Source organism: Triticum aestivum, chromosome 1B (genome assembly GCF_018294505.1).
Source record: "Triticum aestivum cultivar Chinese Spring chromosome 1B, IWGSC CS RefSeq v2.1, whole genome shotgun sequence".
In the NCBI taxonomy this organism is placed as follows: domain Eukaryota; kingdom Viridiplantae; phylum Streptophyta; class Magnoliopsida; order Poales; family Poaceae; genus Triticum; species Triticum aestivum.
In genome coordinates this window covers 538,451,768-538,477,804 of record NC_057795.1, presented here as the reverse complement: position 1 = coordinate 538,477,804, position 26,037 = coordinate 538,451,768, and the positions used below count along the sequence as shown (strand labels likewise).

General features: G+C 43.7%; 1 pseudogene; it reads right to left on the bottom strand.

Annotated features, from left to right (window-relative positions):
- Positions 1-1,651: 1,651 nt before the first annotated feature.
- LOC123079551 (pentatricopeptide repeat-containing protein At5g66520-like) lies at positions 1,652-3,092 on the bottom strand (annotated as a pseudogene).
- Between the last annotated feature and the right edge of the window lie 22,945 nt (positions 3,093-26,037).

Below are 26,037 nucleotides of genomic sequence, written 5' to 3'. Positions count from 1 at the left end.
AGAGAGTATCGATCTTCTCAAAAGCTTCCAGCTGTGCTGGATTAAGATCGCCCTCAGGCTTGCCCTTAGTGGCGTCATAGCAGCCCATGGTCTGAAACCAGTAGACTGCTCTCGTGCGCCACCTCTTATATTGTGCCCCCTTAAAGGCAGGTGGCTTCAGATGCGCAGCAAAACCACTCGGAGTAAATTGCCTATAATCAGGTTTTTGGATTGTTGGAAATATGAGCAAATTACTACGAGATTTAATCCGAATAATCATAAGATAAATCATGACTACAGCAGCAGAGATTGAACTAATCGATCACATCTAGGGAACATACTAGAAACATGAATTCTATCTTGAACAGGAAAGATAGAATCACATACGGTGCAGCGGGAGCAGCACCGCCAGCGTTGACGTTGTCGCCCATGTCGTCGAGGATGAGGTTGCCGAGGTCGGGGAAGAAGTCGTCGTTCGCGAAATCGTCGCTGCCAGCAGTCGCGCGAGTGCGCTCCCCAAAAACCTGATCGCCCCTCTCTCGTACAGGATCACGAGAGGCGGGGTTCCGGAGGCCTGCTGTCCCTTCTCCCGGTGCACGCCGAAAGGGGGGATGGAGAAGACTCGCTTGACGGCACAATGGTCTGGAACGGTGGTGAGAAACCGTACGAAGTGGCGGCGGCTAGGGTAGACGTAATATAGACAACATGCATAGCTCTGTCCTCGGCTCGGCTCAATCCCGCAACCCGCGGCGCGGCGCGGCGCGGCGAGCGAGGAGGAGGAGGAGGAGGAGGAGGAGCGCGCGTGTAGGTCTCCTCTTCTCATGCTCATACAAGTGGTAGAAGAGCTCACCTTATAAAGAGGTGCAACTCTCTCTCAACTTATGAGGTGGGACTAAACTTTAGCCTCACTCACTCCACTCACATGTGTGCATGAATGGGCCAAGAGAATTTCAGAATTTTAGTTGGGCTTTGGGCCAAAAGCCCACTAGCAAATTCCAACACATATCATATATTGATAGAAGAATATCGGGAGGGAGAGCCCTCTATCAAGGTTTACATACACCTCCTTACATGACTGCAGCGCCCACTAAACACACTACCGACTACTCTAAGCTAGCGCACCTAGATATCCCTCCAAAGAAGAACTCAAGTCTCCTTTTATTAGTCCTGTCATACGCCAGTTTGTATGGTTCTTTGCTTTGTTTGTTAAGAGGATAATACTGTATTGTACTAGTTCATAGCCATAACTAGGCCTCTGTAGTCTAGTTTACTATAACTTGGCATCTACATTTTGTTTTATGGTTGTGGTTTTTTTTTGAAACAGAGGCAAAATATTTGCCCCATTCATTAATTAACGACTTTAGAGTTATGTTTCAAAGAAAGGAGGAGTTTAGATTTGTTTTTACAAAAGAAAAATAAGATCACAAGGGCACTACTCTCCTGGTATGATGTCGCCCAAATGTTTTGCGCCCACGTTGACACAAAGATTCTCTGAACTATGGTTCAACATGGAACGACCACTCGCGGTTCATTTCTTGCTAGTAGTGCCATAATCGTGTAGGCACGATATTGTGTTTAATGATTTTTTCCAGCTAAATCCGTGGACAAGGTTAATATACATAGTATTGCTTTTGATTTTTTCCAAAAAAAAAACAGTATCCTTGATTCAGAACTAAATGCAACATAAACGTTCGCTAAAAGTACATATTGTCTGGCTCCAATCAATCTAGTGCTTTATAACATACTTGAGCAACTCCACGTTCTTGTGAAACCTACAACCAGCCATTAGAGCTCCCAAGATTAAGGCATCCGGTTTCATGGGCATTTTCTCAACCATGTCTTTGGCCTCACTAAGCAAGCCATTCCATGCCAGGAGGTCTACCATGCAACCATAATGCGAATGCTCAATCTTTGGTTTAATACCATACTTGCTGACCATGGAATTGAAAAGCTCCCGACCCTTGTCAACCAACACAGTGCGTGTGCACGCACAGAGCGCGCCAATGAAGGCAGTGTCATACGGCTCAACACCTGAGCTCTCCATCTGGGTAACGAGCATCAACGAGTCTGAGCCTCGGCCGAGCATAGGTAGGCCCTTGATCATAGTAGTCCATGCTAGTACATTCTTGCCCTTCATTCCCTCAAACACCTCCATTCCAAGATGTACCTCACCACATTTGGCATACCTATAAACCAATGCAGTGCCCAGAAACCATGTAATGTAACCAATTCCCCTGCTCCAGAGCCCCCAGCCGCGCACACGCAGCAAGCATCCAGACAAGGACCATGTCGTCTGGGAGGACACCTTTGGCCTGCATCTGAGAGAATACCCCCAGCGCCTCCATCCCGTCTCCAGCCTGCACGTAGCCATTCACCATGGCGCTCCAAGACACAGCATTCCTGGCAAGCATTTCATCGAACAGCGAGCGAGCGCCCGCGACTCGCCCAACCCTCGCGTGCGCCGTGATGAGCGTGTTGAACGTAGAGACGTCCACGGTGGCCGAGGTACGCAGCGGAAGGTGCACGTCAGATAGACGACCAAGCAGACCCGCATGGACGCGGACGAGCGCCTTGTTCACGAGGAGGAACCCCGTGAGGCCGAGCTTGACGGCGTGGGCATGAACGGCGAGCGCGAGGCGACGCGCGCCGGGGACGGCGGGGGAGAGGCCGAGAGACTTGAGGAGAGAGGGGAGGGTGTGCGGGGTGGTGAGGAGGCCCGCGCGGAGGAGGTGCGCATAGAGCGGGAGCGCGGCGTGCGGCCATCCGGAGCTCGCGAGCGCCCGGATGAGCGCGTCGTGGAGCTTCATGCTACGCCGAAGCAGACCCGACGTGACCAGGGCTGCCTGGACTCGCGCGATCGGCCGCGCGTCCCCGTCGCCGCGGCATCGAGAGTTCGAGACAGCAGCTCCACCTAGCGCCGGACTCCCGCCATCTCATTGCGTAGTGCCGTAGTGGTATGCTCCCCTCTGTGGCTCACTCAGTCACACGTTGACTCAGCTGCCACTCAGCATGCGCATCTACTTTTACTTGAAGCTGAACATTACATCATAGGTGGCAATCAAGAAGCTCAATCCAATACGAGGAAGATGAAGACCTTTCACACAGCGGAGCATGCCACATTGGCCTAGGCCTATGGATGACCAAGACAATTGTTCTAACAATTTGTTACCGGCAGAGGAGGAAAATTGCGACTTAGCTCCACTACCATCTGTATACTCATATCGTGCCAAAATCTTGTCTAGGGGGTGTACCAAAGGCCAAAGCAGTGCTCTCTCTCTCTCTCTCTCTCTCTCTCTCTCTCTCTCTCTCTCTCTCTCTCTCTCTCTCTCTCTCTCTCTCTCTCTCTCTCTCTCTCTCTCTCTCTCTCTCTCTCTCTCTCTCTCTCTCTCTCTCTCTCTCTCTGTATACCAAAATAAATAATTACCGCAAAGTATTTCTGCAACCAATGTGCTGCCTTTTTTGCATGCCCTTGGGCTAAATAAACATTACACAGCATTAAATTTTGCAAGTCTGAGAAGGAATTTTGCTTCACTAAGCAGGGTCCCTATCAGCAAAGGAACATAAACCGAAGACGTTGAAGAAGTCACCGCACGACATGCCCCATACCATGCTGTGTAGCTAGACTAATGTTGTTGATTAGTTTCACCAGTTCCTTTCGCCCCTACATGTCCCAGGCTTGCTTGATGACCTGGGTAGATGGAGCTAGTTGTGATGTGCACAGAGCTAAGAATCACCATATGTGGCTTAACATGCTTTCTGATGCCACCCATTCCAAGGACCCTAGCAGCTCACCCTCTATGGTTTGCCTCCCATTTGGCATAAGCAATGTCGTGATTCAGCCAACATTATCGAGCTTGTGTTCTACACAAGGGGGAAAATGAGTGATGCACATATATATCAGCAACATAGTAATTCAGGAATAGAAATGAGAAGTTGGGGTTATTTAAGAACGGAGAGACGACTAGGAGGAAGTTATAAGAGTCGTTGAACCTTTTATGACAAGAGTGAAGTCTCTGTGGAGCTCTTGCACGTTGATGCATTATAAGGCCATGCAAATGAATAGATGCACACATGGTGCTGACGAATCTGATAAGAACGAAATTGGTGCATGACAGAAAATTTAACAAGTGAATTAAGTAGTTTGAAGTTAGGTAGCTATCAGCCTATCACCTATCCTTTTCGTACATTTTGGATGCAATGATCTTCTTGAAACCAGCCAAACTCGGATAAGTATTTTGGCCAATCATTTATCTGGTTTATAAGTGTACCTGGCTTCACTGCAGAGACCAATTGGTGATCATATTGGAAATTTTATTTTATGATGCATGGTGAAGAAATCAATTGATAATAATTCTAACAATTGCACTAGAAGTTAATTTAATTTGTCGTACATGGTTGAAGTGTCTAACTATAAATCAGTCAGCCAGGAGCAAGTGTTTTTTTCTTATCTCTACTTCTACTCTTTGGTTTTCTATTCAGCTGCCTAGTCATATATTTTTTCAGATTATTGGTGCATACATCACCAAAATACTGATTCTTTGTCGGATTCTAGAAGCACAGCTGGAGAGATCCCTATAAACCAACAACTAATTGACCTATCACAAGGGGAATCACACACCAACATCTACACGGACCTCAGATTAGCGACGGGGGAGCAAACCAGCCACAAAAATGACAAAACGGGATCTGAAAGTAGACTGAAACTACAGCGACAGAGAGAAACGAGGCTAAACCACAAATAGGGAGCTCGATACATAGACCCGGAGCAGAGATCCTCAAGAAAAAGAGGAGAGAGCTCGAAAACGCCATGGATGGAGCCGAAGAAGTTATTTAAGATTCAAAAATGTTGTTCTGCTCCTAGGTGCATGTGAGCAGTAAATCCTGAAAAATAGCAAAACAATTTCAAAAAATCTGATTTTTTTAGATAAACATTCTTGAGTGTTCCACCTACGTGAACAGATCACATTTGTGATGCCTCAGGTAAAAAAAAGGACTCCAAAATGCTTCGAAATGGGAGTATCGACTTTGTTTTTTTCACGAGGACAACAAATGTTATTTCTGCACCAAATTTTGAATGGGGAGTACATTAAAACATGTGTGTTACAAAAAAAATTCAGATTTTTTTGTCCTTTTACAATTTTATTAGATTTTACTGTTCATCATCCGGGTGCATGGCCTTTAAGATTCACAATCTTTTCTATCAGGTGTACCGAAGCAGTGCTTGGAATACATATACTCCAAGAACTTGTGCGTACGCCTAGATTGTCGACCACATACAAGATACAAAGTTAGGGAAGTCCGTATACCAAAATACATAATTAATCGTATAGTCTTGCTCCACCTAAATGTGATGCCTCGTTGCATGCCCTTGGGCTAAATAAACATTACACATAATTCAAAGTTTGCAAGTTTAAGAAGGAATTTTGCTTCACTAAACAGGGTCCCTATCAGCAATGGAACATAATCCGATGAAGTTGAAGAAGTTACCACGCGACATGCCAACCAAGCTGTTTAGCTAGAGTAATGTTCTCGATTAGTTTCACCGCGTCATTTCGCCCCTGCATGTTCCAGGCTAGCCCGATGACCTGGGTAGACGGAGCCTATTTTTGTGTGCTTAGAGCTAAGGATCACCAGCTTAGAGCTCAGAATCACCATATATGGCTTAACATGCTTTCTGATGCCACCCATTCCAATGACAAAAACAACTCCCTCTCTATTGTCTGCCTCCCTTTCGACATACAAGGCAGTGTCATGCTCTGGCCAAGATTAGCAAGCTTGTGTTCTACACAATGGGAAATGAATGCACGTATGTAGCAACAACATAATAATTTACGAATGGAACCAAGAAGCTGGAGTTATTTGAGAACAGAGAGACACCTTGGAGGAAGTTATAAGATTCATTGAGCCTTTTTATGACATCAGTGAAGTCTTCGTGGAGCTCTTGCACATGGATGCATTTACAAGGCCATGCAAATGAACACATGCACACATGGTGCTGACGAATCTGACAAGAAACTATTTGGTGTATGACAGGAAATTTAACAAGTGAATTAAGTAGTTTCAAGTTAGGTAGTTATGACCTATCCACATTTCCGTACATTTTGGATGCAATAATTAGGTTCAAACTAGCCAAACTCATATAAGTATTTTGGCCAATAATTTATCTAAATCCTACAATAGAAACTACTTCTGCACGGACACTCTCAAAAAGCTTGGCTCAACATAGAATTATGTTGTATTTATATGGAAGTTACCTTCTTAAGTTAGTAACTATGGCCTCTTGAATACTGTACATAGGCACTCTTCCTCTCTACTCAGGCAGGAAGGTCATGCGAACATGCCCGTTCCCCCGGAAAAGAACGTCTATACACGTCAAACAGTATGATCTTTCTATAGTATGACGTAGTTCTAGGAATAAGTTTACAGTTAAATTTCATGATGAACTATGAGAGGCATATTCTGATATAGAAGAGGTCTATTGGACTTGGCTAAACTACAGTTCTAAGCCGAGACTTCGATGGTACAAAGGTTGGATTTTATAGCTCTTTTGGGAGTGAAATGAATAAAAGTCCACTGCAGTTGTGTCATCATTAGAAAAAAAACACTTATGTTTTCTGGCGCAAGAACCACCGAACGCGACGCAAAACTGATGTTATACATGTTTAGTATATATCATGCTACTGTTTCTCATGTAGCCTGGTTGGTGGTGGGTGCAATCGATTGTTTTTCTAATAGACACTCACATTTTACTACACATGCAATCATGTAGCTGACGGTAGGCGTTTATAGGCAATACGATGTCTCACAAGTGGAATTTCCTTCAAACTCTAGTGTTTTTTGCTAGAGGCTCCCGTGTTCGCAACTTCGCATTGTAGACTATCTGGGAGGGACTGAGGGAGGGTGCTAATGAACATGATTTTGTTTTAGTATAATGTTCTTCCTAAAATGGGAGCAAGCACACAAAAAATATGTGTAGTCAGAATGAGCTCTTCAACTTATCTCCATTCATGAGATTCTAATGTCGACTCAGCTTGTGTCTCTTGTGGATGCCCTCTGTGCCTTGTACACTCCAATCCCCGGCCATGCCTCAAAGCTTTCTTATCTTGTCCCAGTTATATGCCAATACTGTAATCAATATTTTACAGTAATATGGCTATGCATTCTATCACAGTAAGCAAAAATAATGCTGAATTTTAGACAACAGATCTAAACATATATTATTGCATAAAAATATTCTGGAATCGATAGGTTATTGAAAATGGGGCACTGGTGCATCAACCAAACATTGGTGTCTCTAGAATCATGTATTGTCGCTTTATATGTTGCTTTTGAGAAGATGTATTTTCTTTTCCTTTTAGTCTGGTGAAATAATTGTGTTGGTGTCCAGATAGTGCATGCTGGTCCATTCCAATTTTCAATTTTCGTAAAGTGAGGTCTATCTTTCATGGTAGTGCCCAGTGGTGGTTGCTTCATGATACATTTCCAGCTACACATGTAGTGGTGTTCTTACTGTATATGTAATAATGCCAAGCATTATAGCTAATTAGCAATCTATATCTCTGTAGTTCCTTAATTTCTCTATTTTGGAGGCAGAAATGAAAGACCGGTAATTTTGCAGGCAGCAGGTTGATCTGTTTGTGGTTGTATAATGCGAAGGATTTTCGCTAATTAGCAATGTCTATATCTTTGTAGTTTCTTAATTTCTATATTTTGCAGGCAGAAATAAATGGCCGGTAATTTTGCAGGCACCGGGTTGATCTGTTTGTGGTTGTATAAGCACAAAATACCAGCTATTGTATGTGGGCATGATCCTTCTGTTCATCTATTTTGTTTGGTCAATCATTTGTCTCCATAATTGTTGTTGTTGCATACATTCCATTAACTTGTGGGCACGGGTAGATCGTGAGCCACAATACAAGATACAATGTCAAGGAAGTCCGTAGAATAAAATGCATGATTATCATGAAATCTTCATGCACCTAAAGAGGAAGGTACATGTGATGTCTTCTTGCGTGCCATTCGGCTAAACACTACATGAAACTCAAGGTTTGCAAGATAAGGAGTTTCACTTCATTAAATAGGTTCCACGTCATTGAGAGATCAAAGTCTAAACAAGTCACGGTCTGCACCAGTGCTTCACAATTGACAGTTGCACTCAAAGATCACATGCCCCATATGAAACTGGTTAGCTAAGACTAAGCTCTTGACTAGTGGCATTGCATAACACTACTCACTTCTTGTTGACCCGCAGTGCGCATGTATGAGCATATGAAATGTGCGACTTCCTTTCATCCCTACAACATTTATGTTTCGTTGGATGTTCTGGGTAGATCAAGCCTGCTTTGGTTTGCATTGACGTGCTTTCTGATGCCACCAATTCCAAGGAGACAAGCAGCATACCCTCGTTGGCTTGCCACCCATTCCGCACCCATGGCGGCGTCATGCTCCGGCCAAGATTGTTGACCTTGAAGGAAATATGCCCTAGAGGCAATAATAAAGTTGTTATTTATATATTTCTTATATCATGATAAATGCTTATTATTCATGCTAGAATTGTATTAACCGGAAACTTAGTACATGTGTGAATACATAGACAAACAGAGTGTCACTAGTATGCCTCTACTTGACTAGCTCGTTGAATCAAAAATGGTTAAGTTTCCTAGCCATAGACATGAATTGTCATTTGATTAACGGGATCACATCATTAGAGAATGATGTGATTGACTTGACCCATTCCATTAGCTTAGCACTTGATCGTTTAGTATATTGCTATTGCTTTCTTCATGACTTATACATGTTCCTATGACTATGAGATTATGCAATTCTCGAATACCGGAGGAACACTTAGTGTGCTACCAAATGTCACAACGTAACTGGGTGATTATAAAGGTACTCTAGAGGTGTCTCTGATGGTACTTGTTGAGTTGGCATAGATCGAGATTAGGATTTGTCACTCCGGTTGTCGGAGAGGTATCTCTGGGCCCTCTCGGTAATGCACATTACTATAAGCCTTGCAAGCAATGTGACTAATGAGTTAGTTGCGGGATGATGCATTACGGAACGAGTAAAGAGACTTACCGGTAATGAGATTGAACTAGGTATTGAGATACCGATGATCGAATCTCGGGCAAGTAACATACCGATGACAAAGGGAACAATGTATGTTGTTATGCGGTTTGACCGATAAAGATCTTCGTAGAATATGTGGGAGCCAATATGAGCATCCAGGTTCCGCTATTGGTTATTGACCGGAGACGTGTCTCGGTCATGTCTACATAGTTCCCGAACCCATAGGGTCCGCACGCTTAACATTCGGTGACGATCGGTATTATGAGTTTATGTGTTTTGATGTACCGAAGGTAGTTCGCAGTCCCGGATGTGATCACGGAGATGACGAGAAGTCTCAAAATGGTTGAGACATAAGGATCGATATATTGGACGGCTATATTCAGACACCGGAAGTGTTCCGGGTGATTTCGAAGAAAACCGGAGAGCCGAAGGGTTATCGGAACCCCCCCGGGGAAAGTTGGGCCTACATGGGACATAGGGAAGAGGGGAGGCAGCCCACAAGGGGCAGCCGTGCCCCCTCCCTACAGGGAGTCTGAATTGGACTAGGGAGGGCGCCCCCCCTTCCTTCTCATCTTCCTCTCCCTTCCTTCTTCCCCCTTCCTCCTAGTTGGACTAGGAAAGGGGGAGTCCTACCCCTACCAGGAGGAGGACTCCTCCCCCTCCTTGGCACGCCCCAAGGGCCGGCCGGCCTCCCCCTTGCTCCTTTATATACGGGGCAGGGGGGCATCCTAGGACACACAAGTTGATTTGATCTCTTAGCCGTGTGGCGGTGCCCCCTCAACCATAATCCACCTCGGTCATATCGTTGCAGTGCTTAGGCAAAGCCCTGCGCCGGTAGCTTCATCATCACCTTCATCACGCCGTCGTGCCGACGAAGCTCTCCCTCGACACTCAGCTAGATCGAGAGTTCGTGGGACGTCATCGAGCCGAACGTTTGCAGATCACGGAGGTGCCATACTTTTGGTACTAGGATCGGTCGATCATGAAGACGTACGACTACATCAACCGCGTTGTCATACCGCTTCGGCTTTCGGTCTACGAGCGTACGTGGACAACACTCTCCCCTCTCGTTGCTATGCATCACCATGATCTTGCGTGTGCGTAGGATTTTTTTTGAAATTACTAAGTTCCCTAACAGCGGCATCCGAGCCAGGTTTATGCGTAGATATTATATGCACGAGTAGAACACAAGTGAGTTGTGGGCGATAATAGTCATACTGCTTACCATCATGTCATACTTTGATTCGGCGGTATTGTTGGATGAAGCAACCCGGACCGACATTACGCGTACGCTTACGCGAGACCGATTCTACCGATGTGTTTTGCACACAGGTGGTTGGCGGGTGTCAGTTTCTCCAACTTTAGTTGAATAGAGATTGGCTACGCCCGGTCCTTATTGAAGGTTAAAAAATACATACTTGACGAAAAATCATTGTGGTTTTGATGTGTAGGTAAGAATGGTTCTTGCTCAGCCCGTAGCAGCCACGTAAAACTTGCAACAACAAAGTAGAGGACGTCTAACTTGTTTTTGCAGGGCATGTTGTGATGTGATATGGTCAAGACATGATGCTAAATTTTATTGTATGAGATGATCATGTTTTGTAACGGAGTTATCGGCAACTGGCAGGAGCCATATGGTTGTCGCTTTATTGTATGAAATGCAATCGCCATGTAATTGCTTTACTTTATCACTAAGCTGTAGCGATAGTCGTAGAAGCAATAGTTGGCGAGACAGCAATGATGCTACGATGGAGATCAAGGTGTCGCGCCGGCGATGATGGTTATCATGACGTGCTTTGGAGATGGAGATCAAAGGCACAAGATGATGATGGCCATATCATATCACTTATATTGATTGCATGTGATGTTTATCCTTTATGCATCTTATTTTGCTTAGTTTGACTGTAGCATTGTAAGATGGTCTCTCACTAAATTTCAAGGTACAAGTGTTCTCTCTGAGTATGCACCATTGTGAAAGTTCGTCGTGTCGAGACACCACGTGGTGATCGGGTGTGATAAGCTCTATGTTCACATACAACCGGTGCAAGCCAGTTTTGCACACGCAGAATACTCGGGTTAAACTTGACGAGGCTAGCATATGCATATATGGCCTCGGAACACTGAGACCGAAAGGTCGAGCGTGAATCGTATAGTAGATATGATCAACATAGTGATGTTCACCATTGAAAACTACTCCATCTCATGTGATGATCGGGCATGGTTTAGTTGATATGGATCACGTGATCACTTAGATGATTAGAGGGATGTCTATCTAAGTGGGAGTTCTTTAGTAATATGATTAATTGAACTTTAATTTATCATATACTTAGTACCTGATAGTATTTTGCATGTCTATGTTGTTGTAGATATATGGCCCGTGTTGTTGTTCTATTGCATTTTAATGTGTTCCTAGAGAAAGCTAAGTTGAAATATGATGGTAGCAACTACATAGACTGGGTCCGTAACTTGAGGATTATCCTCATTGTTGCACAGAAGAATTACGTCCTGGAAGCACCGCTAGGTGCCAAACCCGCTGCAGGAGCAACACCAGATGTTATGGACGTCTGGCAGAGCAAAGCTGATGACTACTCAATAGTTCAATATGCCAGGCTTTACGGCTTAGAACCGGGACTTCAACGACGTTTTGAATGCCATGGAGCATATGAGATGTTCCAAGAGTTGAAGTTAATATTTCAAGCAAATGCCTGGATTGAGAGATATGAAGTCTCCAATAAGTTCTACAGCTGGAAAATGGAGGAGAATAGTTCTGTCAGTGAGAATATACTCAAAATGTCTGGGTATAAAAATCACTTGATTCAATTGGGAGTTAATCTTCCTGATGATAGTGTCATTGATAGAATTCTTCAATCACTGCCACCAAGCTACAAGAGCTTCGTGATGAACTATAACATGCAAGGGATGGATAAGACAATTCCCGAGCTCTTCGTAATGCTAAAGGCTGTGGAGGTAGAAATCAAGAAGGAGCATCAAGTGTTGATGGTCAACAAGACCACCAGTTTCAAGAAAAAAGTAGAGGGAAGAAGGGGAACTTCAAGAAGAACGGCAAGCAAGTTGCTGCTCAAGTGAAGAGCCCAAGTCTGGACCTAAGCTTGAGACTGAGTGCTTCTACTGCAAAGGGACTGGTCACTGGAAGCGGAACTACCCCAAGTATTTGGCGGGTAAGAAGGATGGCAAGGTGAACAAAGGTATATGTGATATACATGTTATTGATGTGTACCTTACACTACAAAAAAATACACTTCCGTGATGATACGTGTTTGTCACAGTAGGTCGTGTTTTTTGTCATGCATGTACATCCATGAAGATTTTATGACAGAATCAAGATAGTCATACCTGTGCTGTCGTAGAAGTGTTCCATGACATTACCAAAATTATCATCACGGAAGTGTCCACTTCCATGACGATAAATCGCGCGTCACAGAAGTGCTTTCGTTAAGGGTGACCGACACATGGCATCCACCATAACGGAATGCCGTTAAGCTATCGGGTCGGATTTTGGATCTGATAACCCGTTAATAGCCCCGACCAATGGGGATTTTCCACGTGTAAAATCATCATTGGCTGGAGGAAACACATGTCGGCTCATCGTTGGGACAGATGTCATCCACTCATTGGACAGAAGGCGCCAATGATACGTCGGAACGTGGCACGGCCCAACAGAGGCCCATTCCTGTGAAAAGGCCGGCCTGTTTGACTTGGTCAAAAGGTGGCGGGCCGGCCCATGGAAAGCCTGTTAACGGCCTGTTCGCATATAGCCCATTTACAGCCCGCTAACCGAAGGCCCGTTATGCCCTATCCGAATTAGGCCCAGTAGCGTCATCTGGGCCATCCAATATGATACCAGCCCATTTTCACTTCTGGCCCATGTATGGCCCATGACATCTTTCGGCCCATATGAGGCCCTTTTTAACTCTTGGCCCATTAAAGGCCCGCAGTGAAACTGGCCCGTAATGAACAGTGTATCACTTTACACCCATTAACGGCTCGTGGTGAAACTGGCCCGTAATGAACAGTGCATCACTTTATACCCATTAACGGCCCGTTATTCCGTTGGGCCGTTTCCAGCCCATGCTATCTTTCGGCCTTCTAAGAGCCCATTTATTCTTGGGATCATTTCCATCATTCGTTTACTTACGGCCCGTTATTGTCATTTTCTGCTTGTGGGCCAAATTCAGCCCGTGGTTACAGTCGGCCCATTTGTGGTCCGTTAATACGTTGGGCCATTTTCATAGCATCATCAAATACGGCCTATTAACAATGGCCCGTTATGGTCGGCCCATGAACGGACGATTCCAACTCTTGCCCGTTTATGACCACAATGCGGCCTGTTATTGGCCCATGTTTGGCCAATCGATCATACGGCCCGTATAAGGCCCATTGATGATATGGCCCGTAGAAGGCCCATTGTTTCTACGGCCCGTAGAAGGCCCACTGTTTCTATGGCCCGTAGAAGACCCACTGTTTCTACGGCCCGTAGGAGGCCCAGTGTCACTACAGTAAATATTAACCCATGGTTATTGTGGCCTAGTTTTAAAAAATAGGTTATTGCAGCCACTAGCAAACCACGGAAAAAGAACTGCAATGACTACAAGCAAACAAATAAACAAGACAACAAGGAAATAAATAAGCAAGCAACTTACGCTAGGCTATCATGGCTATCACACATATTACATCCACTGGGCATCAAAGTTCGCCACCAGTGCAAATAAATGCACCGACAAAAGAATATACAAAACTGAGAGCACTTCAGAAGGCACTAGGCCTGGCCAGGTCAGCCCCCCCAAATAGCCAAAAAAGATGAGTAGACCTCAGTTGTGTCAACGATAGATGCATCAACACTAGATTTATGGCATGATGGTGCGCACGGCAGTTCTCTGACATCTTCATTGCATCTTTGACTTCAAGTCAGAGCTGAGCTGAAGCAAGCCTTTCCGCTTTAAGTTGAGACTGAAGAAGTCGAACTGATTGAGGCAGCGACTGCACAGAGGTTGTCTCACACCTGTTGGTGAGTAGCTTCAACTCACTGTCTTCATCAAGACAGGACCTTGGGGTCATCTCGCTGTCCTCAAGATGGTTTGGCTCAATATCTTCCCTAAAGTTCTGCCTGGCGTAAGAGATGCGACTCTGAAAGAGATACAAGGACACACATAACATGTTTCACAATTATATAAGCAAAGGACTGTGCTAACGACCAGTCGATTGGTCGTTAGCGACAGATCCGCGCGACCGTAACCCAGCTTCCTCTCGTGACCCGCACGCTCGATTCCACCGATTTTTCTTCTTCTCTCGAAAACCGTATACGCCAATAGTAAATCGCTAGTGGTTTTTCTGGTTTTTTTGGCTACACAATATGAAAAGAAAATAAAACTGCTGGAAAGGGGACTTCAACCCAGGTCTATTCATTAGAGTTTGAGCCCAATAAGCAACTAAGCCACCCTTAGTTGTTGTCTATCAAATATAAACAAGGTTATTTTAACCTTTCTTTTTTCTGTCATATCAGCGATAATAATTGTTTTTGCTTGGTAACTTTGGCATGACCAGCGTGATAACTATGACTTGAGCAACATGATAACTATACTATGATAAGCCTGATAACTATAATATGAGAAGGTTAATGACTATACGATGAGAAGCACGATAACTTTAGCATGGGGTAGTGGTAACTTCACACTGGGTATGTTTCGACAACAAAAAGTTACCGGGACATGTTTCAGTAACATTTTTCACATGGGTAAAGAGTTATCAAATGTGTTGTATGTAAGTTACCGGTTGTCTGGTGCGTAAATTACCATGCTATTTGCACTAGGTTTTCAGGGCATATTTCTAGAACTTTTTGCCCAAGGTGAAAAGTTATCAATGCGTTTATATGTAAGTGATCAGGTTAATTGTATGTAAGTTATCATCTTATTTACACAGAAAGCTATCGGGGGTATGTTTTAACAATTTGTTCACCTCAGATGGTAAAAAAGTGGTATTTTATTTGAACTTGTCAGGAGCCAAGTAGTGGGTGAGTTGACTAGTGTGTTAAGATCTCAATATTGAAGTCTTGAGTTCAATTATCAGCTTTATCATGATTTTTTAGGCTATAAAACTACAAGGTCGAAACTACAATATGGAAACTACTAGCATCAAGATTTGTTTCCAACATCTTTTTCTCCCAAAATTATCAGGCCTGCGATGTCTGAGTTATCAAGCAATTCGCACAAAAAATAACCAAGGGGTATTTCATCAACGTGCCTCCCTCCACTCGGTCGCCAAATTTACCAAGACCTATGCACATAAGTTATCAGGTCAGCGATGTGTGAGTTACCGTGATAGAAAGAAGAATTTTTATAAATCACTTCGGGTGAGCGGGGCCTTCAAGCGGCCTCAATACACCGGGGTTGTAAATGACATACATATATTCACATAAAAGTTATCAGACTATATTTCATCACCTTTATGGGCCAAAAGTTATCAAGACCGGGTTGCATAAGTTATCAGGTCTCCGATGTATGAGTTATCATGCTATTCACACAAAAAGTTCCCGGGGGATGTTTCATCAACACCCACCCTACGCCAAAGTTATCAGGACTAAGTTATATAAGTTATCAGATCTATGATATGCGAGTTATCAGATCTATGATGTGTGAGTTACCATGTTGTTCACACACAAAGTTACCGAGTGGATGTTTCATCAACTCCCCCCCCCCTCACCCCCACCCCTGCACGAAAATTAATAGGGTGTTATCAACTTGAGACTCATGAAACTAGATATCATGATGATTGTATGTGAGTTATTGGAGCAATCCAAAGAAAAAGAACAAGATTTTTTTCATTTCTTTTCTCATATAGTAGTAAAAAGGTACAAATACCTCGTTATCTTTTGATAGAGAACAACCAGTACTAGTTGTTATAATGGTAAGAATGATGTGTATAAACACAACAGGTGCTAGGTTCGAATCCTACACGTAGCACTTATACTTTTTTAGCACTGAAGTAAAAAAAAATAGCGCTAAAGGAAAAAAAAGGCAGGCATGAGCGACAGGATCAAAAAGAAAGATCGAAGGGAAAAAAAGCGAGAGGGCGCGGGAGCGATCATAAAGAAAGATCGAAAGAAAAAACTGGCGGGAGTGATCGTACGTATCTGTCGCTAACTGCCAGTCGGCAGGAGAATAGCTTTCTTGATAAGAAAATAAATGGATCTATTCTGCATAAGGAACATGTTTTTACAACTAGAATTTGAAACTGGTAGTTGTTGCAAACATCCAATCAGATGTAAACATCAAAGCAAACAGCAGTGGAGGAAATGATGCCTATCCAAATCTATACTAGAACAAAGTTTGAAGGCTTGAGAAGGATGAACTTACATTAAGTGTTAACACGGGCTGGACAAAGCCCTTCTCCATGTTGATGGAAGGATAATTCAATAAATTCCCCAAAGAAAATTCTTTATAAGTGTTGCCATTATTCTACATTTTGCAAAGATTAAATATAGATCAAATAATATTGGAAGAAACAGAGGATAATGAAGCTCAGGTGCAGACTGATGATACATAATCAAATAGCAATTAATTAAGTACAGCGTTACAAGGAAAAAGGGAGAGAGGTACTGACAAGAGCAATGCAGAGCCCATTATTGTTTTGAGATCGTATGATCCTTTGAGCAAGGAGATTCATCTGAAATTAGTTTTCATACAAGAGAGAAGGTAAGGCACAAGCAGAAATGTAGGAGTTCAAATTTTGAATTGATATCATAGACAGTACCTGACGCTGGGCTCCCAGCAGTTCTAATAGGGGTTTGGCCACTGGAGTAGGGGTAAAGTGTGGTACAGTTGGGCCTGTGTTTTATGTGGCTGCTGATCTATCTGATTTAACAGGTATCACTACCTTTTACAAATACCTAGTTTGTACTCCTTGAGGATCTGCACTCACCCTCTTCCTTTTGGACATCTTTTACGAAAGAACAACATTTGACGGGAAAAACATAGTGTGACGACACATGGAATAGGTACAAAAAATGGATAGGTATGGCATATACTCATATATGATGCTTAAACTAAGCAGATGGTGTAACAAAGTAGAAGTAATGCAAGAGGTCAGATGCACAATATGTGTGACCAATACAACTTTGCAAAATTAGAGCAAGCACCTTGATGGGTGAATAAGATAGGCCATCCTCCACCATGCCAAGTTTGTTAGCCAGTGGATTGTTCCGCAATATTCCTCTCGTGCGCCCATTCTCATATTCATTTTGATAATGTTCAATATCTGACATGCATGAAAACATAAAAACAAGTGATATTTTCTTTGTAATGCAGAAGTGATTCTAATCCAATACTACCTCCCTGTAAACCCCTTTGTGCTATCTCTGCAATTCTTTTAAGAGATGCCATGCATGCTGTAATTTGTTGTGTGCATTAATATAATGTGGCCTACTACTCAAAATATGAGAGCTCCAGAAGTGATGACACTTCACAAATGACAGCTTCAACATATAGTAAAGAAGAACAAGTCAACCTGACATGACAGATTGAAAATATACTAAGGGAGAACAACTCGACCTGACCAGTCGACTGCAAGAGAAGAGTATCATCTTAAAGAAGAGCAGAAGAGCAAGTAGATTGAAGATATTACAAGTCTTTCAATACAATGTCGGTTGGCCACCCATGATGAACCAGAGCGCACAGAGAAATACTATTCTTTCTGGTCTCTCCATGTGTGGCTCACATGCATTTCGAAACTAAAGTAGGAACATTTAGCTAACCAATTAAACATCTCTTAGTTTTACTAATATCAACAATAATATCAGATATGAATTTGTACAACTAAGCTTGTTTAGCTCGATGGGTGGAGCAGTGCTATTAAGACACGAACCACGTAGGCTGATTGTGGTCATCATAAAATGGGGAAAACATAAGCATGATGAGTACAGTGTTGATCGCGACAGTGGGATGGCAGATCTGAAGCTGCAAACCGCGCAAAGGGTAGTTAGCAACCGATGTTTGCTTTGAAATAACAACTAAGATTTGGTATGGAAAAGAAAGTATGTTCAACAAGTGACAAAGAAATGCAATTATGTTGTCTCTCTATATGTTGCGACATGCATTTGGAAACACAAGTGGGACATTTAGCTAATCAATTATATGTGTCGGTTAACTAATATCAGTATCATATCACAATCATATTTGAATAACTAAGCTTTCGAATTCTGAGTGTTGTGTTGTTTAGCTTGAAGGGTGGAGTAATGCTAGTAGGACAGAAAGCACCTACACAGATCATAGTAGAGTAGATAAAAGGGGAAAACCCTAAGCATCAAGAGAAAAATCAGGAAAGTGGAACTAGCTGGACCAGTGGGTGGCACACATGCTTTTCGAAACGAATATAGGAACATTAGGTGACCAATTAAACATTCTTTGTTTTAGTGATATGAGCATCATATGAAATTCGTATTTCAACACGTAAGCTTTGGGTTGAGGTCTTGAGGAGTAGTGCTAGCACGACACGAAGCACCTACGATGATGGTAGTGAATATAAAGGGGGAAGCCATAAGCTTTACGAGTATCGTGCCCGTGCCATGGCAGATCTGAAGGTGCAAACCGGACAAAACTACTTCGCAACCAATGTTTGCTTTCAACTAGCCACTACGATTTGGTATGGACAAGAAAAGTATAGTAAACAAACTACGATCTATTTTCCGGGTGAGATCAATAACTTAAGCACATATGGAAGAGTACCACCTCTCTTGCGACGCCGTGTAGGCCTATGCTGATATGTTGAGGGTGCTGCGGGTGCGATGGCTGTCGGCGGCAGGGAAGAAGACTTTAGACGACAGACGGCCGGGTCGGGGGATATATCCTGTTGCCGTGGATGAGGCGGTGGTAGGAGCGGCAATGGCAAGGTGGACGACGGCACCGATGAAGCGAGAGGAGGCGATGAAAGGATCCTGGTCCAGCGCCGTGGATGAGAGACGTCCATCTCTTGCAGTGGACGACGGGGTAGGGGTAGCGGCTCCAGCAAGGTGGAGGATGGGGTGGCGGGCGGAGGAGGCTGGCTGCAGTGTGGAGGTTGTCGTGTCGCCGATGGTGTATGAATGGGGAAATGGAGGGGAGGGGATCTCAAACTTTGGGACGCGCTTCTCTGAAATGTGGGAAAGTTACGAACTTATCCCCCGTTTAAAATTTCGAACATCGCGTCGGTTGGGGATAGGACGGTAATCTCGCATCTCCCAAATATTTGCCGGTAACTATTTCGGGCGAGGAGAGGGTGTTTTGCCGCCCACGGTTGGCGCCCATGGTGTATGAACGGGGTTGACAGGTAGGGCGGTTGTGTCACGTCTGATGGAAGTTACACATCTGCCCCTATTTAAAATATTAGCTTACATCGATTTCGGATGAGGAGAGTTTGTTTTGCCACCCACCGTGTATGAATGGGGAAATGGAGGAAGAGACACATGTATTTTGGACGATCTTGAATCAAATGTGTTTTGCCGCCCATGTTTGGCGCCCACCGTGTCTGAATGGGCTCAGAGGCCGTCGTGTCACGTCTGATTGAAGTTACTAGTCTAACCCTATCGACAGCAGTGTAAATCCGGTCGATAAGGATGTCAAGTGTCAGGGGTAGACAGTAATTTCCATCTCACAAACACTTGCTTCGGGAAGTCCACAAATTATAGTGGGTGTTTAGCCACTTTGTTCAAAACTTGGGAGAATTAGCATTCACGTTTGCCCTGGGCCCTGGCAAACTAAATTCAAATCCAATTTGTATTCGATTACGAATATCCACAGATAATTCTATGTTTTGTTATTTATTTCTTCAAAACCACAACAAAGATTTATTCCACCTTTATATATGATTATGATTTAGAAATGCCGTGATCTTTGAATTCAGTAGGTTGGATACACTCTGAGTCAAACAGTTATTTCATCCAATACAATATGCTCACACGAAAAACAGTTCACCTTATGTCAATCATACAAGTACCGAGGATTACCTCGCCTAAAAAATTCGGATCATTACAACACATGGACAACATAGGGGGTCTTGCAACATAATCCATTCAGAGACATGACACAACATGCAACTACAATAATCTAATGACAATTTCAACTGGTATCTAAAGAAGAACCGGGATTACCTTGGGCTTCAGATAGCAGAAACAGCAGGACCTCCTCCGTCTTCAAATGCAACATTCTTACTTCCTCCAATTATTGGGTTGCTTTCATAATGTGTGCCGCTAATTCCGTAATTTCCAGCCTCAAGATAAAGATTACCTCATTCATGGCAGCCACACTATCTCTTTCTGCCTCTAGTAGAGCCTCAAGCACTATAATATATGTGCTCAGACTGATCTCCGACGGTGTTGCCTCTGAACTGCTACCATCTGGTAACATGGATGGCGCACTGCTTACACAAATAGATTCTGGGTTTGTACATTGTGTCCTAGTGTGAACGACATCCTGAAAGGTTTCCGCTGGACATAAGTAAGAGATAGTTATCGTATGATCCAGGTAGTAAGCTTACATGGTAAATGACGAACGGATTATTACCGATCATGGCAAACTATATTTAAATGGTTCGAGGCAGCATCAGCCGAAAAGAAATTAAAATGGTAAGATGAAACTAGGGATGTAAGTGAAAAATAAACGACATCTGCCAGTCCCATCTAGTTAGTTTTTTCTACTTCCGTATTTCATTTTCCTAAAAAAACAAAAACTCTTTTGAACTATCATACCACTAGTGGTCTTTAATCGGGATTAAACGGGACCCATTTGACATCCCTAGTTGAAAGGGAGTGTACCACCGCTATATTTAAGTTGCTAAGGCATCTAAGCAGTTGAAATAATCTGAGAAAGCACTTAACAGTGTGGCCTCATATAAACTACGAAGACAGTCTTGTGATGAAGTTGAGAGGAAAAGTTATGGACTCAAATGAAATAGGCATGCATTTCTTTACGATAGTACAGCAGGCACTGCTGACATATTGGCCAACTCAGGTATAGCGTAACAACAAACAAGCATTCGAATTAAGCAATACAACAAAGCAGACAACTGAACTATTTGTAATTCGGTAGGATTACAGGTTGAGGGCACAAGCCAAGAAAGCAGCCCACTCGCATTACATTTCACATGTACTAAAACACACTGGCTAACCATATGTTGTTGTGAAGCCTCGTTGCTATTGCAATGTTCTTTGAAGATATCGTCAGCATCCCTGGTTGCAAATCTAGTTGTTGTAGTTTATTCTGCACCCTCTATTTAAGTAAAATTAATTTTAATCGCATGCACTGGTCTGAATTGATCATCAATGGTTCATCTAAACTAATGAAAGAAGGGTGTGTGCATACATGACAATATATCTGCTTCCCTCTATTTTTATGCTTGTTCGAGGTGCCAGCCCCAAAGAACAAATATTTTGCTTGATGGGGTTGGCAGCTCCATAATTCATAGAAGCATCAAATTAGTCATGCAACTTGGGAAGATCAAGAACACACAAACAAGTAATGAACAGAGGCTCGGAGGAGGGATGTAATAGCTAGCATCAGAAAATGTAGGGTGAAACGAACAAAAAGCAGCGGAACCACATGCTAGTTTGCTGACGTGTAATTAAGCATAGAGAACATTAAGCAGTCTGATGGAACCAACAGGTGGCATCAGAACAACACCATTATCATAAATATAGCATTCAAGAAGTAAAATAGTAGGCAGTGATATCTAGGAAGTACAGTAATACTCCCTCCATTCCAAAATAGATGACTCAACTTTGTACTAACTTCAGTACAAAGTTAGTACAAAGTTGGGTCATCTATTTTGGAACGGACGGAGTACTTAGGACAAAACTAAAGCATATTAACTATATGTGCACTGGTATGTAATTTAGCACATGTAACATGTTCACTGCCAGAAGTATGGCCCTACAGGTGCAAGAAGAATAACACGTCTCATGAAAACTTGAATGATGCCCTGAAGAAATTCAAAGGTGCGGTGCTTATGCTAAGAAAGTGAACGCAGGCGCCGGCCGTTGGATAATAGTACCTGATTCTCGGCGGCGTATGGGTATCGTTGTCATACTTGATAGCTAAGGATCGTCGATGGTGCTCGTGTTGCGGTTGAGTTTGGGCCGTCTGTCGCCGTTGCTGAAGCTGCTCCGGTGCTACGGTTGCGGCGCCTGTCAACATACAAGAAAGCTCCTCTGTGGTAAGTGAACAGTTGCACGATAAAGAGAAAAACCGAAGGAGTACAAATAGAAATAACTTGATGAGGCTGCGGCGTTGGTAAAGCAGGGCCAGTGGAGTTGAATATGGCGTCCGTAGAGCGGGTCCGGTGTAGTGGACGAAGGCTTCAGCGGGCGCGTTGTCCAGTGCTTTCGATGAGGCGGATCTGTTGCGGGGGACGAGGGCTTGTATGAAGGGCTAGCGAAGGGGCGGACGAGGGAGTCAGTGAAGGGCCTACGCTTTGGTGGATGAGGGCGCTGGTTAAGCAGATCCGGTGTGGTGGACCATGATGGCGGTCAAGGAGATCTGGAGCGATGGTCAAGCCAGTCGCTGAAGCGGCTCCGGTGAAGTGGTGAGTTGGCAGTTGGGGGTTCCAAGGTGCGGAAGTAAGATCCGGCGGGGTGTGAGGTCCACCGCTACGGCGGAGGACTAGATTCGGCGGCTTGCCGTGTGTGGGGGGTCTGGGAGGGGAAGGGGACGGGCTCTGGGGAAGAATGTTGGGGGCAAAGAGGGGAAAACAATGGAGTTACCAAAGCAGCCCTTTTCCGTTCATGTGGCAGGGGTAAAACAGGAATATCGCAGGGCTAAACTTTTGGGCGCGTGATATTTCGATGTGAGCGGGAAGTTTGAAAGCTTTTGGCGCCTAAAATTATAAGTATTCTGCTCTCGTACGGCCGACTATGATATCATGGCCGACAATTTGTTTGTTTTGCACGCCAAAAAAAATGTGCAAGTTTTGAAAATCAGTGTCTCCAACTCGAAACTTAGATTGTCCATTCAATTCAAATATGGATCATTGAGCTACTACAAGCAAATATCATCATACGGTCCAATTCAAATGAAATTCCAAATGTGTTTATCCTAAATATGATGACAAAAGCAAAAATGTGTATGTGTATGAATAAAGTGGATGATAATAAGGTTTGAACATGCCCGTATGTGTATATCTCTAGGTTTGATATATGAATTTGAAATCACAAAATCCCGGCTTAAAAATGTACCTCCGTTTAAATGAATTACAAAAGCTAATGATGGAGTCGAATTCCAAAATTACAATCTTAGGTTTGTAATTCTGGTACATCAAGGTATATCACGCATGTTCAAAAGTATTGTTATCTCATAGTACAAACTGTGAAACAAATTGATCAACCATGAGTGCACAATATCTCAATTACGCTAAAGTCCCTCAAATATAGACACCTCACACTTTATTTGAAGTCAACCCCCCCCCCACCACACACACACACATAGAGAAGTCGTTCTCTCCCCCAAACACCAACACATGAGCACATTAACACCCCTGTCTCTTGTAAAGTCCGGACCCCAATATAGGTCTCTATCACCTTGTCTCTCAGGCATGCACACATCCCTTCCCTCACTCTCTAGGTCTCCCTCTATCTCTCTTACCCAAGCACACGCACTATGTAGAGTGTATATTTCCCATACACACAAAACGTCGCCCCCAAACGTCTATCTCCCTAGTTATGCGGTTCTCGCACACTCACCTCACACACCACCCCCACTGCAAACAAGCACACTTTGTCTCCTTGTGCACCACTCTCCTCTTTCTATCTCTCCCACATGCGGACCCGCCCCAGCTCCTTCCCTGTATACATACATGTCATGACTCTTTCCATAGCTCCCTAATGTATCATCGTTCTCGATTTCGCACATTGTTCTATACACCATCTATTCTAGATCTCCCATGAAGTCCCTATCACACACACGATGACTCGCTTCCCTTGCGTCTCCGTTCATAGGCCAATTTCGGACAACATCAACATTGTCTCCCTATCTATACTCCATTTATGGACACAAACGACCCCTCTCGCCCCCTCTCTTCCTCTCTCTCTTTCTCTCTCTCTCCGTCGCTAGCTCTCTCTTTCTCTCGCTCTCACACCCCTCTCCCACGCACACACTCGATGTCTCTTCCAAATAGTCTGCTCCCCCCGACCGCACCCGTGCTATCCCGCTACTACACATGTCACACCATTCCCCCTTCCCTTATACTAGGTTTACATCATCAGTGGTCTCTCTACTCCACATACACTCTCTCCCTCTCACACACAAACGCGTGCACAAACACACGCAGACATGCACAAACACCCATTTATCTGAATCCTCATATCTCCCAATGTCCGCATGTGTATCTCACACACTCACTCTCTAATTATGTATATGTGTCTCCACGTTACACAACACAAAGCCTCATGTACATGTCTCTCTCTATCCTCCACAAACATAGACACAAACAATCTGTTATCATTGCCTCAATATCTAACATATCACACACGCACACTGTCTCTCTCTCTCTCTCGCAAACATGCTCAACAAGGGTTTCCCCGTGAATAACTTACCGTCTATTCATCAACAGTCGTGGTAGTACAGCGAACACGAGACATGAAAAGGAATAAATCTACACGTGCTTAGACCACCTAGTATGACTACTAGGACTAGAGAAATCTAAAAAGCGCGCCGTCGTCACCCCCTCCTTGTCGGCGACGGGAAAATCTTTGTTTTACACAATCGAGAAGTCATTGTGCTAAGGCCCCACATGCCGAGGCATTGAATAGAATGTAGATGCTAGTTTACGGAAGCAAGTATCGATAATACGTTTGTATCTCCATACTTATATTTCTTCTCTTTTAAAAAACCGAGTTGGTGATGATGGTCTGTGTGCCATCTTGCAATATAAATCGTCCGATCTATATCTGACGGATGGAAATTAAACTAAAAGATACCCGCACCCCTCTCCACATTTGCAGACAAGGCCTTCCCTCATTCATCCTTATCTCCAACAAACCTCACTATTGAGAAATTAAGAAAGGAAGCCTCTGGAACAAACTGGCCTGGTGGCCGCTGCCGGCGTTGTCAATCCCCATGCCTCCGCTCAGTCTGACCACCAATCGCCACCACACCCCACTCCTCTTCACCTTATCTCATATTTCTCGAGATATCATTAGTTTTTACACATGGGGTTACTCCCTCAAGGGTCAATCACAACAAGTGTTTTATAAAAAAATGCATCTTGATGTTTCGTGCAATCACTAGTAGAAAAAGGGTCAAACGTGAAGCACATTAGTGCCGGTTTGTATTTGAGCCGACACTAATGTATACATTAGTGCCTGTTCCAACGGCTAGCCGGGCCGCTCTCATTAGTACCGGTTCGTGGCTAACCTTTAGCACCGGTTCGTGCCACGAACCGGTACTAATGAGAGTGGTGGCAGGATGTTGTCAGTCTGGGCCCCCTCCAGCACCTTTAGTACCGGTTCTTGGCACGAACCGGTACTAAAGGTCGTCCTACATAAACCCTTCATCCACCCGAGCTCGCTCTGTTCTTCCCCTTTCCCCTCTCCTCTCTGTTCTTCCCCTCTTCCTCTCGAGCTCATCACACATTTTGCCCAAAATTTGTCAAGATTTGAAGGCCCCCATCCATTCAAATGATCACAAAGGTTAGCAACTTTGTCCTTTCATCTCTCATTGCTAGATTAGCTCTTGCAATGCTTTATATAGTTATTAATTTGTGAGTTTAGTAATTTGGGAGGAAATATATATATGTGCTAGTATTTGATTTATATGCAATTTGAGGTTAAAATAACACTTAGTTTGCATATGTAGGTGTGGTTTACTTAGTGCCTTCTAAATCTCCGTCGTAACCACCGTCGATCGCCCGCACCGTCCCGTCGCCGGCACCACCTTGTGGTGAGCCTCTTGTTCATGAAATTTTATATAAAAAATATATGTTTGTGTGATTTGGATATATAGTTACTCGTAT